This window comes from Taeniopygia guttata, chromosome 7 (assembly GCF_048771995.1).
Source record: "Taeniopygia guttata chromosome 7, bTaeGut7.mat, whole genome shotgun sequence".
Lineage (NCBI taxonomy): Eukaryota > Metazoa > Chordata > Aves > Passeriformes > Estrildidae > Taeniopygia > Taeniopygia guttata.
In genome coordinates this window covers 31,019,274-31,036,461 of record NC_133032.1, presented here as the reverse complement: position 1 = coordinate 31,036,461, position 17,188 = coordinate 31,019,274, and positions in this window count along the sequence as shown.

The window sequence follows — 17,188 nt, the reverse complement described above, 5'->3', positions numbered from 1 at the left end:
AATTCTGACCATTTAGCTGGCATATTGGTTGCACATCTGTATAAAAATAGTGAAAAAGAAGCAGGGAAGATCAAACAGCCATGATTCTATCTTAATTACCATGCTGAGCAGCCTTGGAAAATCTCCTCTTTTGAATCTGCAGTGGGAATAAGATAACTTCACTCACAATACAGAAAATAGAGATTTAGATATAAATAGCTAATATGGTTATGAAAAAACCCCAAAACACAAATGGCAGGGAAATGCATAATGGATTTGTATTTATTAATGTTCTGGTCTGGATATGAACTGAATGTTACTCTGATATTCACAGACTCCATTCATCACTGTCTCAAAAAAGATGTGATAAAGAGAGGTGTAGAAATGTGATGGAAAAGTATCCAGGCAGACGTGAGGAAAGGGTGAGAAGAGAGGTGAATGGGGGTTTGGGATGCAGTCCCACAGCAGGGCAGCACCACAGCTGAAAGCTGGAAGGAGTACAGGGGGTGAGTGGAAAAATCCTCTGTTTGTGTTGGCAACCTGTGGCCCAAAATTCCTAACTCTGTTGTCAAAATGCAGTATCCTGGGCATGCCATGTGCCTGAGCAGGCAGATTACAGCCAGGGGTAGAAATAAACATAACTTTGGGTAGTAAGCACTAAGATGAGCCAAAAGCATACTAGTGAAGGTGGTTTGCTGGAAACTTTACCTCTCCCTTCCATCTGTAGCCTCGGAGAGTGGAAATTCCAAGTTGTTCTAGCCTGAGTGTGTTGAATGGAAAGTTACGTGGGTTTTGAGGGAATATCCCAACTGCTGTCCTGTCAGGCACTTGAAAAATGTATCCTGTGCCTCTTGTTATAACACAGCTGCTGTAAGCAGCTAGGAGGAGAGTAAACAAAGAAACTTTTCCACCGTAGCTTCTGTACTTCCCCACTGCCATCTGGCTGGGAGCTGCCTTAGGGACCTGTGGGCATACACCAGTCCTCCCTTTTTTTCTTCCTTGGTACATAAGGAAGGAACCTAATTCCACCAGCTTACATCACCCTGGACATTTTGCATATGATTTTTACATTTTGGAGCAGTGTTGTTGATAATTCCTGAGGGCAGTGGGTGAACAGAACCTGTGGAAGTGATGTTAGGTATCAGATCAGTGTTCTGGAAGTGCCTGCACAGCTGGGCAGAGGGAACGCGTGCCTCGCCGTGGGAATAGCTATCCAATGCTGTTAGTTCTGATGCCAGTACTAAATGCAAAGCATGAGTAATTTTGCAGCTTAATGTTCTGCACTAAACAGTAAATGAAAGGTCAGTCCAACATGTTAACTGTCATGGAATAGTAAACACTCCTTTAATTGCTTCAGGCAGCCAGCCTGGATTTTTGGTGTGTCTGTTGTCATGTTTTGAGCAGCATGGTCCAAAGCCTTGTCCTGATTACCTCCTCCCCAGTCAAATGACAAAGCCTCAAATTAAAGGATAAACTTTATGCCTGGGCTTTTCAGGCAGCATACTGGGAGTCTGTGCTTTGAATTTAAAAGCAGTGCTGGGGAAGAAGTAAGGGTTATTTCTTGATCTGATCAGAGATGAAATTCAGGTTGAAATATAGTTTGGCATTTTCTTGAGAGTTTCCTTTCTTGTTCTTTTGTTCTGAAGCACAGAAGTTCAGTAGCTCCTGTTTCATATCCACACTCTTCTAGCCTGCCCAGCACTGTAGCAAATAGGAGGCAATATATAGGAAGAAAAAGGAATGTAAAGCAAAGGGGCAGCTACTAATTTTCTTCAGGCCAAGCTGGTTGAGAAGTCTTTGTCCAGTGTGCCCTGTACATCTGTGTCAGATGCACAACCTGCGGCATTTCCAGACTGTGGTTCATAGGATTCACTTTCTGTGCAGGCAGCAGTTCTGCCTTGTCTTTGTCAAACATCCATGCAGGAGGTGACCTGTTGTACTGTAGTTTTGCAGGGATAAGTGCACACACTGCAGAGCATTTGTAGTGGCAAGGTCCACAAGTGTAGCCGTAAGATCTTCTTTTTATTACTTTGTTGGTAGAAATCCTGAAATTGTGCCTTTGAAGTAAAATATTTGTTGAAGGAAATATCTGTATTTATAAATATGTCGCTGTCTGAATTCACGATGTAGTTTGACTGTTTCTGTTCTCTGATTAGTTCAGTGTACATCTTGTGACTAACATTTAGATATTTAATGCCAAATTCAATTTAGATATTTAATGCCAATTTAGATATTTAATGCCGGTGGTTTTGGTAATCAAACCTCAAAGCAAGATTGGTTTCACATAATTATTGGGGAAAAATGTTTACACTAAAAGGAAAGCTGTGAGGAACAGGATTGCACCTTAATTTACTATATAGTAATTATGAAAGGAGAGCCTCCAGCATTTTCCATAATGTTGCAAGAAGGAAAAGGACAGTAACTGATCATTCTGATTGTACCCTGGGTTTCAAAATAAGGGTAAGGAGAGTCTTACAGATGCATTTGTGTTGACTTGTTCTGGTTTCAGCTGCATCAAAGGCATCACCTCGCTGGCAGTGATCACCAGAACATGTTTTGGCTCGTCTGTTTTTCTCTATCCCAGCTGTGCCAGTTGTTTCCTCAGTGACTAGGGATGCCTGGGCTAAGCCTAGCTGTGCCACCAGAGAATTTTTAGGGGAATACAGCTTTAGAAACTTCCTGCTTAAGTTGACGCATTCCATTTGAACTCTATGAGAAACTGCTGGTCTGGCCGAGGGCACTGGTTGGTAATGTTGAGGTAAAGTGAGGGATGTGACTCTATGGTGTTCAGGTGGGGTGAAATGATGCACAGTGCCTGTAAGGACATCAAGTGCATGTGTTAGTTACAGGTTCCAACAAAGAGCAAAGTTGCCCTGTTCTGTAGAGCATCATTTCTTGTCTCAAGTGCTGAGATGTGCCATCAGGGTGCCAAAGAGAGAAGAAAGTGCTTTCTTCCTCCTCCTTACTCTTCCTTTGCACAAATGCATAGGAGCCTGAGCTAAGGACAGTAATCCTGCACTTGGAGCCAGGACTATGTATAGGCTGGGATAGCACTGAAAGACTCCACTGTTCTTTTTAAAAACAAATGCTTGTTCTGAGCTGCACGTCAAGTGCAATCATTGCTGAATGAACTGACATGCAAAGCCAAGTTCTCAGCCGACTGGCATAACTCCATCGATTTCACTGGATATGCAGCATTTCATGCTGGCTGGGAATTTGGTCCACTGTGTTTGAAAGGGATGAAATTGTTTAGACCTTACTTCTTTTCTCATCTGATACAGGTCAAAAAAATTCCTACATTGTGCAACACGTAAGAGCATCACACCACAGATTCAGCCTTTTCCTCCTCTCTTTCAGCAGTGATGAAAACTGTCATCATCCTCTGTGATTTGCAGTGTGTGCTTTTCATATGGGATATCAGCTCTTCAGGAGAATCAGATCTGGCAGAGCAGATTAATAATGATGCAAATACAAAATGTTGGCCGCTGATGAGCTTGTTGTCATAGATGCTTGCCGCAATCCTGCTCTTTTTTTTTTTTTTTTTTTTTTTTTTTTTTTTTTTGTCCAGTATTTTGCTTGTAGGAAATTCAGCTGAGGCTTTGTGTTGGACCTGTGCCTGCTCTGATTAAACTGGGGAGAGAGAAATAATACTGCTTTGTGTGGTTTCAGACTCCTCTTACCAACCAGTCAGCGTATCAAGCAAAAATGGTGTTGGAGTAGTGGCTTGAAGAAGATGAATTGAAAGATCCTGAAGACTGATGGTTTAAGGATGTGAATCAATGAGGTGATGTGTCCACTGTGGGAATAGGGGGTATAAGAAGCTTTAGACTTGTACTATTACGTAGGTAATAAGAGCAGAGATGCAGTGTTAAGAAATAATGAAGCTGGTGGAAAGGAAGGTATGTAGCTGTTTCTGGAAATGTGGTTTTTTTCACGTTAATTCTGCAGACTTTGATCATTGCACTGGTCCAGGGAATGAACCTTGGGTCAGCAAGATGAGGGGGTCACTTGATAAGCTGGCTGGATACAAAAGGGAATTCAGTTTCAATGTCAGGTCAAAATGCCCAGGTCAAAGACAAATACCAGTGGTATTTGTATAGTACACACACGGGCTTTTTGATTTTTTTTTAAATGTAAGTTTACAAAGGAGAATCACCTTTTAAGTACCAAAAGACAAAGACAGGTATGACAGGTTGCTTTTGCATTCAACTCTTAGCCTTGGTGGGAGTAAACTTGAAGGTGTGAGGGAGAGTTGTTTTTTCAGACCCACCCATTCAAGGTTCTTTTTTGCACCACAAGTCCCTGGATTTGCAGTGAGTTTTGGGATGTGAAACTGGATCAGCTCACAGGTAAATGAGGATGGCTGTGTTGTTCTCACAGCCTGTGGCTTGACAAACGTGGTCCCTGAATCTGTTCCCAGTCAATAAAATAAGATTCTTGAAGCTGGAGTGGTTCCCCCATCAGTGCAAGGTCAGAGCAAAGGATCAGCCTGTTGTCTGTGGTGTTGCCTTCTCCTGCCTACCACTAGTCTTAGAAGCAGGACACCAGAGGTGCTGTGCAAGGGAAAGGGACCCAGTTGCTGCCAGAACACCCCAACTTTCACAGAAGTTTTAAAGCTATGGGGACAGTATGTGCTTTCTGGCATCACTTGAATCTGCTTTTCATGGAATAGTTTTGCTTTGGTGAACTGTAGACTCTGAAAGTTTGTGATTTCCAAGGTCACAGTAACTAATGAAACCCAGAGGAATGTGGTGAGGTTGGTCATGGAGCTGGTACAGAGCAGATAAAGGGAAGGGACCTAGGAGAGGGTGTGTGCAACACACTCCTGATGTGTCTTTTGCACAGATGTTCTGAGGTGCATGATGAGACTTCACTGAGGAAGGACAGAAGCAGGCAACTGGCACTTGTAAAGACAAATCTGTATGGGATTTGATACCATACCTAATGCTGACTGATGTTAAAGGGATTTCATGGGTGGGAAACCTTGCTAGAAAAATTGTTCTACTTGAGTCCAGATAAATGAGGGGCAGTGCAATGCAGATGAACATATGTTCATCACTTTGGCATCTCTTAAATTACTAAGGCTTCTTCATTCTGTATCTAAAGCTCTTGAAGGCAGTGTCTTATCACCATGCCATTGTTTCCCTGAGATGGTTCACAATATTGTTTACCATGAGTACTGTCGCATCTTGTCATTGATTAAAACAGTAACTTCCAACTTAATCTCGCTGTGAGAGCAAAGTGCTTTAGATATTAATTTTCCTGCACTTCTTCAGTATCAGGCTTCTCTTCAACACAATACTATTTTTAATTAATTCAGCTGACCCGTTATGATTTCTAGTGTAAAAAAAGCTGATTAATGCCCAGGCACAACACCTACTTAAAAAAAAAGTCTGAATTTATTCTGGCAGACAGTTAACACCTAAAACATATACCTTGGAGCATTTATATATATCCATAGCTTTTGAGATGTCTTCATCATGCTTATGTGCCTGAGATCTGACACGAGTTGTTGGATGATGCCACACCCATTCCTGGGAGCAGAACATGGGTTTTTTGAAGTATGGAGAGTCTGGGCCGTGGTGGGACCTTGAAGGTGGCTGCAGGCAGAAGATGGAGACCTCTCTGCTCTCCTTCTCCCCACTGGTTCAAATAAACCCACCAAAGCAGTACTCTGAGCCAAGTGGTAATTGTACACTTTTGATTTATGGTTATCTGAGTGTTGAGGAAAAAAAAAATAGTTTCTTTTCAACGCCATCTTGTCAAAATGCCAAATGCCGCTTGTTTTTGACATTTTCAGCTACTGTTAAATAATAGTCTTGCTTCTGTCACAGCTAATGTTGACTTGAAGGCAGTTGTGCATTTCTCAACTCAAATGCTAAGCAGACAGGCTTGGGTCTTGACAAATATTTTTCTGGGCTTGCCCTAGGCAAGTAAAAATGAGCTTCTAGTTAATAGTTTGTTTTAAAATTCAAATCGGTGAAATAGGCAATTAAAAAAATGACAATTTTCATCAAAATTTGCAAATTAAATGTCTCTTTGCAGTCAGAGCGGGTTCAAGAAACTGCAATAGATAATTGCTATTTGAAACCAGTGAAGTATCCAGCATTTTGGGGCCAGGAGGATTGTGGCTGTTCTGCCTTACTAAATCTTGATTGATTTGGTAAATAAGCATTTCAACTTCTCTCTTTAAAATAAATAAGCAATTTTATTGCTTTATTGCTTACCCCTGTATGGGAGGTAAACAAGCTCTCAAGCAACAGCCCTGTAATATCATGAGCCCAAGTGCCATCTGTCACCGAGAATTCTGTCCCTTTATACACAATAGCTTCTTATGGCATTAGGTCCATTGTAGGTTAATTGATTAGCAGAGATCCTCCTTTCAGTTGTTCCTGCTTTTCTTCACTGAAGGACCGTATCTCTCATCTCCATTTCCTTTTCTCTCTCCTGTATTAGCATACTAATCACACTGAACTCCCACTGCTAAAAAACTCTATCCATTTCATACTGGGGGAGGGGAGGAGGAACAGGCCGGCTTTTCCTGGGAGATTTGTGGATGCTGTTTTTTATGACGGTTGGAAGGGAGGAAAAGAAAAGAAGAGGTGGTGGCAGAGACGAATAATGCAGGCTCTCGTGTGCCAGTGAAAGCTGAGCCTATGGCTGCATAAATATTGAACACGTTTGAGAAGCACTATTAAAATAAATATCAAAGGCAGCATTGCTCACACATCTGTTTCTCCTCAAATTTTGCCACAGCACTCTACATTTGTTTTCTCTCCAGCTGTTAACACCTGTCTTTCTGTCAATGGTAATAATGCAATTTTAGGTGGGCTATAGAGCTGACAGTGACATGAAAGAATCCTCTATTTTTGATGTAAGAAATTCTTTTCTCGAGATTAAAAAGGGCTCAGTGAACAAAGATATATCCTTGTGCTAATCCTTCAGAGCAGTGTATGGGGGGGTTTGTTGTTGTTTTAGGGCGGCTTTTTATCAAACTACACAGAGTTGGGCTTGTATTGTACAGTTGAACTTGAACTAGATGAGACATCCTACAGTGGGCTGCTACTGCTTGCCTTTGTAGTTAACATTTTCTTGCTGACATATATTCAGAAGGTTGTATGTGCATGGTACTCCTCTCTCCATGTGATGCTTGTTATCGAACCTCATCAAAAGTGTATGCTGTGCATTGATTGCTAGCAGAGAATGCACATCCAGCTGTGATGTCTTCTTTATTTACCCCTCAAATGAGCACACTATGCACAGGGCTGCCTGAGAAAGTGCTCTATGCCATCAACAGAAGGGTCGTAGGAATGCTCAGCTCTCTTGGCATTGAAGATGATGAGACAGATCCTCAAATAATGTAAACTGAGAGGACCTATTTACTGTGCCTTTTTACCTAGTGCAGAATAAAAAGCTGTTTATTCCTTTTGGCCAATAGAAACACATCCTGAGATTTAGACCAAAAGCACAGATGAACCACACCATGAATAGCCCAGGTAAGGCACATGCTCAAGGTTGTTGAGCCCATATTTAGTCCTCATGCTACCTTCTCCTGCAAGGCAGTCCATGGGTGAAGAAGCTTCCATCTACTGTGGGCCTGTACATTCCCATCCATAATTCCTACCTGTACTATAATCCATAGTCCCAAGGAGATAAATGTGGGTGAATTTTGCAGGTCTTTCAGCACAGGTTGTTTTTGCTGCCTGGGCGAAGCCAAGCTGGCAGTCAGACACAGTTTGTCAAGAAATGCCAGGGTGTGGCATGGCAGGTAGATATCCCCAGGTTTGGTTAGTATTTAAGTGGTTTGGTTTGGTTTGGTCAGACACTTCAACAAAGAATTATTATTCTCCTTCTGAAGGTCCTACATAATGATTTATGGGCACATTATTTTTTCATTAGTAAGTGGGTCAATTTTCAAAAATACGAACGTGCATCAAAATTTGCCACCAGGGAACCAAAAGTGACCATACAGCAGATATCCCTCAAGGTCAGAAATCACCATCTTTGTTATCTGTGGGAGGATATGGAAGTATCAACCATGTCATGGCCAGCCTGGCCCTGTCAGCCAGCACTTGCAGAGCTTCACAGGCATCATTCAGACAGGCAGCTGGGGGCACGGGCTCCCCAGGAGTGGCATTCCATGGAAGGATCCTGCTCTGTGAGCTGGAATGGTTAACGCAGAGGGGCTGTGGCCTCAGAGGCTGCCCTTGGCACGGCGGCTGCGCTTCCCCAGCGTGCTCCTTGTGCAATGCCTGTTTGTTCAGGCTTCACGCAGGGATGAAACGTTTGACCCATTGTGCGGGAGCGGGTGGAGGAGAGGAATTTCCCCAAGCGCTCTGTGCTGGCTGTGCTCTTCTGCCATTAAAGCAGCGAGGGGGTTGAGGGGCTCATTGTTTTCCAGTGGGAGAGGATTTGGGCCAAGGCCGAGCCCTTCAAACAAGTCCCTCCCCAAAGATCTGCAATAATAGAAAATTGAACCCAACTGTAACTCCGGAAAAGGGAGATGATGTTATAGCATGAGGCACTCCTTCATGTTTTCATTTTGCCATGGGGGCTGCATGTGCTTTGGGGAAAGTTTCTTGCATGTTTAGTGCATGCTGGAATATTTTCCACTGCCTGGGGAAAAATTCCATGGTGCCAAAATCCACTGTCACCCTCAAGTCACCTCTCCCATTTTTTAAGTGTCGTTAGTGCTGATGGGTGTCCACACTGTATTGGATCTCCTGGTATCTCTCAGAAACTCAAATATTGTGAAAATTACAACCAGGATGTTCAGGGAGCAGAATGTCCCTTTCATAGCAGATGGCAGCAGCCCACAGTGTCCTGTAATTGAAACATAAAATATTACTACTTTTGCATGCTGTGTTTGGGAAGACGTGCCAAAGAGTAGTTAGGTTTCATAGGCTTAGAGAAGTTTCTTCAGTAGGAAATAAGTTGTTTGGAGGGTTTGGCTTTGGGAGGCCTTTTTTTTTTTTTTTTTTTATTACCAAATAGATCTGTCTTCAATCTGCAAGTGCAGTGGGTCTCTGAATATGGCATTGTCACAGAGCTAGCTGGGAAAAGGCTGTACTCCACTACAGCAGAGTCTGAGTTTAAAAGGTCTTATAAACCTGTTTGGGCTGACTGATTAGACATTGCTTTAGAGGCCTTTGCCCTGGGAAAGTTGTAGGGTCTGGCTGCTGTTGGGACAGGCACCTCGAAGAGGAGAGTTGGTCTGATGTGACTTCAGCTGAGCGCAGTTCTGCTCCCAGATGATAAATGGTGCTGTACACAGAGTGTGCAGAAAAGAGCATCCTTCCTCCTGGAGACAAATTGCTTTCTAGTTTCTGCAGGATGCATGGTTGTGATTTTCCCCCCTGATGTAATCTGTATTGGGTGTAATGTTACATAATGTGCGATTAAAGACCACTGATGACTAAGAAGGTAAGTGATCAAATATTTTACCTGAGACACATACATCATTTATCTCACTTTTCTCACAGAAGAAATTAAACCAGTTTCCTTAGCTGTTAGTCCCAGCAAATGAAAGCCTGGATTTCATTAAGCATTGATCCTTCTGCCTCACTTTCTCCAGGAGTTGTTATTCAAATTTTGGGATAACATCAGTCCTTTGAATGGCTCTCATCAAGTCCCAGTCCATATGGTTTCTTTTGTGGCGCAAAGAAATCAAATCATTTGGATTATTCTAGAGATTGTAAAGTCATGGCAAGGAAGTTCTCATACTTGTTACAGAGGCCTGCTGGCCAAAATATTATCCCATCTTAGATGGGAAAACTCCTGGTTTATGCCATCCTAGCACAGATAATTTTACCCAAATTGTGCTTTGTTACAGTTCCATTCATGTAAGTCCCAAACAGGCTGCCAGTATGGAATGATGAGCCATAACAACTGATGAAGCAAGAAAAACATCAGGATGGATACCTTCAGTGAGAGAAAACAAAGCCTTTTGTGCAAAAAAATCTTGAGGAGGAGATGGCTGCACATCTGCCCATAGACAGAGATGAGGATACTCCAGTCTTATGTCCTGTTCCCTGACTTCTCCTGGTACCACTCGACTGTTCTTTGAGTTATCTGGGAAAGAGTAAATTGGCATGACATCAACTTATTTCAACATCAACACCCAGATCTGTAGATCTTCTCCTCAGTGGGACATTCCCAGGGTTGGCCACATATCCTGAAGTTTCTTCCTCTCTGTACCTTGCCAAAGTCTTTGTAAAACTAGCCTCAAATCCAGCAAATTTCCAACAGGATGCAGCACAGCTGCTGTTCCAGCTCCTCCATAGTCCTGGGCTGTGCAGCAGCTTCTTCACACAGAGGAGGACAAACCTGAGCCAAGCAGTGGGGCAACTTAACAGGGGTCTCCCATCTGATACATTCATTTTTTTGAGTGCAATGAATTATACATTTCCAGCCAAAGTCAGAACATTCAGTTTGCTCATCACAAAAGCCACCAGCACAGCTGGCAGCTGCCCCCCTGCCTCGGTTGATGGGAAGGGCTGTAAATAACCCCGTAGCCAAATTCCGGGTGAACAGCGTGGGTGTAAGGCACTGCAATCCTGCTGCAAATCCCACTGTGCCAAGGAGGGAGCCCAGCATGGAACAAGACAGAACTTTTAATGTCTATGCAGTAACAAATGGATTAGAGATGGAGTCAGGCCATGGATGCTGAACAGGAATTGAAAAGTTTCCAAAATTTGAGGGTATTCGTTTAAACTTTCTAAACTCTTCAAAACATTAATGTCCAGATTTTTTTTTATTGCTCTGGCATGTACCATAGGAGGGTGTTCAATGAAATATTTTTTCCAGGCTTTGCAACACATCCCCTCACACAAGTGTCCTCTGTCTTTGCCCTTCACAACGCTGGCATTGGGATCGTGGCGTGCCGGCAGTGTTTGGTGAGCAGGCAGCCCTCGGGTTACAGAGGTGCTCAACCTCTGTGGTTTCACTCCACTGAAGCTTCACTCCGTTTGGGTGAAATATGAAGTGTTAAAAACTGCCATTTCCCTCCTTCCAGTCGCATTCCTGAGGGAAATTCTGGAAGGCAGCCAAAGCCAATAGAAGGCAGGAACCTTGCAGCAGAGCGCTGCAGCGGAGGCACGGGAGCAGCCTGTGCTGGGAGTGCTGCGGCTGCCAGGGGATCCTGGTGCTGGCTGGCCACGGGGACAGAGCAGTAGCACCATTTCCTCTGCCCTCAGCACTCTGTGCTTCAATTTTTTTCCTCTCTGTCATCCAGAGTCAAATCATGGGATCACAGCTCTCAGGCACTTGGGGAGAAGGAACCAACGCTCCTGGCCTTGTGCAGGAAAAGGCAGCCAGAGGGAGCAGAAGGCTCCTTGTCCTTCCCACCTTGACCACAGGAATCCAGAGCACAGATCCTCTGTCTCTCTGTACATCTCCTCACTACCACTAGAAAATGTGACCCAGTGGTAGCACGCTCTGCTTCAGGGCTGAAATGTTGAGCACTGTTCCACTTATTTATACTAAGAATTTATGTTGGGGGGTAAGGGAGAAGGGAAACTTAATTAAAAATATGCACATAGAAGGATCAGGAAGCAACAAGTGGCTGTGATGGAAGACTGAAATGCATGGGCTCAAGTGTCCAGAGCCAAAAGTACACACAAAAATACACTTTAGTGATCAGGCCTTTGACAAGCTTGAACTGTGCGTTAGACAAAAACCAGAAAAGGTCACAGAGACATTCATGAAAAGGTATTAGTCAGACAGACATCCTTGTGAGGAGGTGGCAGAGCCTGTAGGGTGTGAGCTCAGACAAGCACTGTCTGTCCCTCCTGCAAAGGGAGTCTCCCTCCCTTTTTTGGGGCTCTGTCAGTACCAGAGTCTCTTTGGGGCAAACCAGGGCTCTGGGCTGTGAGCAGAGCCCATGTCCAGCTCCTGCTCTGGAAGGCTGCAGCACAGCAGCCTCATGCTGTGTGAATTCTGGTCATACTGGAGGGGAGCTCAGGCAGGTTTCAGTCACCTTGGAGGGGATTCAGCTGCTGTAACTCGGTGCTTCACGCTCCATGGGCCAGCCCTGCCCTCCAGTGCTGAAGTGGATCCTCACATGGGCCATCCTTCCTTCTGCCAGCCCCACACCAATGGCTCAGCCTCCCAGAGAATCTCCTGGCACTGGAGATTGATGTTTCAGCTGCTGGTCTTCACCCTCTGGGCTTCAATTCCTCCATATACACGTTGGCAAACTGTGCCTCGTTCCAAAGCTTCTGGGAGGGGTAATTCAGGAACAGAGGGGAAAGGCTTTATGGTTTCCAGTGCAAATTACCACTCTTAAGAGAAAGAACATGCCCAGATTCTGAGATAAGTGGCTGTTTTGCTAATCAGAAAATGGCAGTAATGGGTCTGGATGTAATTGGGCTCCACTGGTACTATCTGGAATAACATGGAATGTTATAACCTGGAAGGACATTGCTAGGGCTGTGCCAGAAAGAATCTTAGTACGGATGTGGATGAAGTTTAATCAAAATATTTTAGGGTTGAAAATCATGCTGCTGTTTTCTTTCTCATCTGTGTTTTAATAGAGCCATTTTTTCCCTGGAACATGGCCATCAGTTCTGCCTGCTGAAGCCACACTGAGCCAGATTCTGCTTGAGGCACACGTGAGATGCCATGAAAAGCCCTGCCCCTACCACTGTGCTTTGTGATATGGAGGCACAATGCTCCTTTCAGCAGCAGTGCTGAGGAAAACTTGCAGAGGTTTCTCTTTTTTTTTTTCCACATGGGAGTGTTTTCACTGTACTGTCTCCAAGAAAGCTCTGCTCTGGCTTTCCTGGCTCTGCCTTTTCTCAAATATGTAATACATCACCTGCTCTGCTGTGTTTTGTTCACAAAATGGGCAGTTTTGTTTGTTTTCCTGGTGGAAATACCTACCTGGATCTGATGAACAGGGAGGGGATTTTCAACGTTGGACACTTCAATGCTGCAGAGGCAGCGCTTGAGCTCTCAGAGGCAGCAAGTTGTGACCTGTCCACGGGGAAAATCCCTTCAGCACAGGATGCTCCATCAATAGAGAGGGCAGGTGTTTCCTAAGGGAACAAAAGGACATTTGTTGGACACCTTCCAATGGGGTCTCAGTCCCAAAATGGGTTGGGAGCAAACAGTGAACCTTTGATGACTTTTAAACTTTAAAAAAATGCAGGCAGTGCCTTGAATGATTTTGTGACAAGTTTGTGCAGCCTAGGCTCTTTCAAGAAGTTCAGGTTTCTTCCTCAGACTAGATGCTAAAAAGCAATGACTATAGAGCCACTTTTATCTCATTGATACAGTGTGTTATTTTATGTATCTGAATTTTTCCAAGATAACAATAGTCATAGGTTTTACTATAGCTTGTCATAATAACAAATGCAATTTTAAACAAGTTTATTTCTCTAAAAAAATACATCTAATTAAAATGAAAATTATATTTACAATCAAACTGGAACTACAGTTCCAGCTGCTGTGGAATCCAACTCATTTCTAAAGCAAGGAAGTCCTAGGGATTAGTTTTTTTCATCACTAATAAATTTCAGCTTATTTTCAGTCCAAATGTGTTTGGCTTGAGCTTGCAGCTACCAGATCCTTCTGTACCTCAGCCTGTTGGCTTAAAGAGCCCTCTGCTGTCAGAATTACCTCTCCTGACATTATGTGTAGGTGATAACAAAACTATTGCTGAATTTTCATTATCATAAATTATGTAGGCTGATCTTTGCACTATGAAGCAGGTTTTTCCAAATGCTGAATCAATTCCTTGTCTCTTTTTTGGAATCAGTTTCAGGCTGTCCATGTGTCTTTGCTGGTTTTGGCAGGCAGGGAGCCCTGGCTCCTCTCTGGGAAGGCACAGGAGGAGTGGGATGGTTGGTAGTGGTGGGACAGCAGCTCCAGCATTAGAGGGATTATGCTGGAGATAAAAGTGGACAGGTTGATAACATGTCAGCCTTGCCATTTCTTCAGGTGTAATTTTTATTTACATAGTTACCTTTTGGGCATTTTGCTGAAAGAAGAGGCTGAAAAACTTTCAGTTGTGGCTGAAAGTGGCTGTGTCAGCTGTGGCAACTTCCTTGCAGCCTAAAATTTCCCAATCTTTCCTTTGTGTGAGCCCTGTCCAGCAGGACTGCAGCTAATGAAACTTTTTAATTTCAAAACTAGTGGTGAAGGAAAAAAGGAGTTCTGAAGCATCAGGCATCTTTTCAGATAAAAACCTCTCTTCTCCTTTTTAACAGAAGGATGGAAATTGGTGGCATGTGTTTCCTATCATATAATCACTGGGAGAAATATAAAATAAGTGAAGGGGAAGTAATTTATTTTGTGGCCTTAGAAAACAGTTCTGGAGCTCTTTTTATACCTCCTTCAGTAATTACACATGAAAATATAATGCACATAGTATAAAATATGTCAAGCAATCAGATGCTTAGCTTTAATTCCCATCTGGCTTTGGGGACTGCTCTGAAGCTTGACCTCAGGATTTGAGGTGCAGCCTCCTCAGGTGTATGAGGCACCACCTGTATCAAGAGGGGTCTCAACTCCAGTGTCTGAAACCATCTTCTGTAAGCACAGAAAAGGCAAATTCCCCAGAAACGTGCTCCGTGACCCACACATGCTCTGTGGGTAATGTGGGCCGTGCAGATGATTTAAGGTGGACTTTGAAAGAGTTCAGAGTAATTTCATGCTGTGTGTGACATCTAGCAGGCAGGGTTGTGCTTGTAGGAATCCTTTGCCTTCCAAACCTGCCAGTTCAGCCCCTGGCACTGAGCCCTGCATCACCACTACCCAGTGCTCACCTAACACAGGCACCTCAACTGTCCAGGCAAAAGTTATAATTCATCTCACCTGGGTGGCCTAAATCGAATTGGAATGACACCAGCAAACTCTGAAGATTAGAAAATGCTGGGAGCCAGCTAAAAGCTCAATAACTTCTAGAAGAATTTCTTTCTATAGGTTTTTTTTTTTTAAACACCCGAGAAACTTTTGTATTTATGTTAGGGTTAGCCAAAGCATATCTGAACTGTAAAACTTTAATATTTTCATGTCAAAAATGATTTTGCTAAAGTTAACTTTCCCCATACTTTGACTTATCAGTTTCAGTTGTGGTGGCGTGCATTTCAGTTGAAGTTTTATTACATTATGTTGGCAGCACATTATGTTTTTTACACATGGATTTGATTGAGAAATGAAACTGGAATAAGAATGAGGTAGCAGCAGCATCTGCTGGGAGATGCAGCTAGTGCTGGTGTCAATCAATCTGATTGATTAAATATGGTGGCACACATTTTATTAAAACAAAATGCTCTCCCTGAAGAAGACTATTATGCCAATATAATACACAGCTTTCGTAAGGAACATTACAAAAGAGGTGGTCTGTTTATGACATACAATGCTTGTAAATAACTGAAAAGAACTGAAGAGTTCAAATTACATTGGGCTGCTCATGGAAACAGCTATTTTATTGCTTTGGCATGCATTAGCTGGTATTGTTGCACTGGCAAGATCAGCAGCACTGATGGAAGTTGAATTATTGTGTGGGACCACAAAGGGTTTTTCACACTCGCTGATGTTCCTGAACAGGTCTGAGGCTTTAAAGTGAGACCAGGGTGCACACAGGGCTGGGGACAGAGGCACTGCCTGCCCACCCCATGCCTGCAGCATGCTGGAATTCATTCCCAGGCATCCTCCTGGCTCTCTCTTTGCAAGGCTGGGTGTTCACAGTGCCAGCCTGACAAGCAAACTCCTCTGGGAATGCACAGACACCAAGGGCATGATTCCCTGCCCTCCCAGTGCACACATCTCCACCTTGCCTTCCTCTCGCAGGAGCAAACAGGACCTGCAGCCCCTGAACCCCAAAATACAGCTGGTGGCAAAAGAAACCATTTCATGGCACATTCTCTGCTGTCCCCAGAAGAAGGTCAAGAGAAACAATGACTCATATTCCTTGATGTGCTCTGAGGCTGTAGTGGTGGAGAATTTAGGACACAATAAATTCTCACAGTGTTTCCCATCCACCTAAAATTATGGCTTCTGCTGGGTATTTTCAAGAGTCCAGTAGTTTTCCACTAGATTCACTTGGGCTGAGGTTTTACCAACTTCCACTCATATGCTCCACATTAAGATGAATTATGAAAATTCTTGACCAATATCAGTATTTCCTCTAATTGTAGACATTCCTAATTTAACATAGGTGTCTCCTTGCTACATTCATCCTCACTAAATGTATCCAAATAATATTTGCTTTGGTAAATAATATAAATATAAACATCTGCACGATAGAAGAGTGCTATATCCTACTCTTCACAAGTGTGATGACTCTGGGATCAAACAAGATTGGGTTATGCAGGGCACTGCAGTAATAGAAATACATATAATAGCACAGGGGAGAAGCATAAAAAACATCAGGTTTTGGTTCACTCCCTTTTCATTTTTATCACTGGGTTTCTCATGGTGCCTCCTGTGTCTCAGCTCTTCTAGTCAGAGTGCAATTCCTTGTCTTCATGGTAACTCCTATGGATCTCCTCACCTAGTTTCAAAGCAATTCCTCATCCTGTTTTATTCCATTAGGAGGAAGCAGCCTGTTCTCTGTGCCCTGATGTCCAGGTACCCTCAAACCCACAAGCTGCTCCTCAAGCACTGATTGCTCTTTGGCCATCTAATTCAGGGAAATATTTTAGTGGGTGCTAGATTTAAAGCCAAGCTCAGCAGAGACTCTCAGCATATTTAATGTGATGACTTCAAAACAACCTGAATTGGCTTAGACAATATCTGTTGAATTTTTAATGGCAGGTTCAGAACTATTTTTAAGATCCTACCATTATTTCTCCTGAGAGATCTTTTCTTAGCAATCTAAGTAGAAAATAATAATGAGGGAAAAAAACGCCTTGCTAGGCAGCCTCTTCAATATGCAGATGGTTTCTGCAGTGACACTTCTGCTGAGGCTAATCCTTCAGGATTGAGATATTTTCAGAAACATCCATTTGTAAGTTTTGTTTTGTTTTTTTACACTCACAAAGACACAGCTTTGTATACAATTTTTTTCTCCATCCATACCCACTTATTTGATGGTTTTGAGGCTTGCTAACAACTCTTTGCATGAAAAGACGTTGCTGGTGCACTTTGCAGACCTCAGGAATGTAGCTAATGATGGTATTTGTACTTCTGCCTTCAGCCTCCATTTCATCATGGAGCTCACTGGCTTTCTTAAAAGTTCACTACCACCTGCATTGTCTTAACT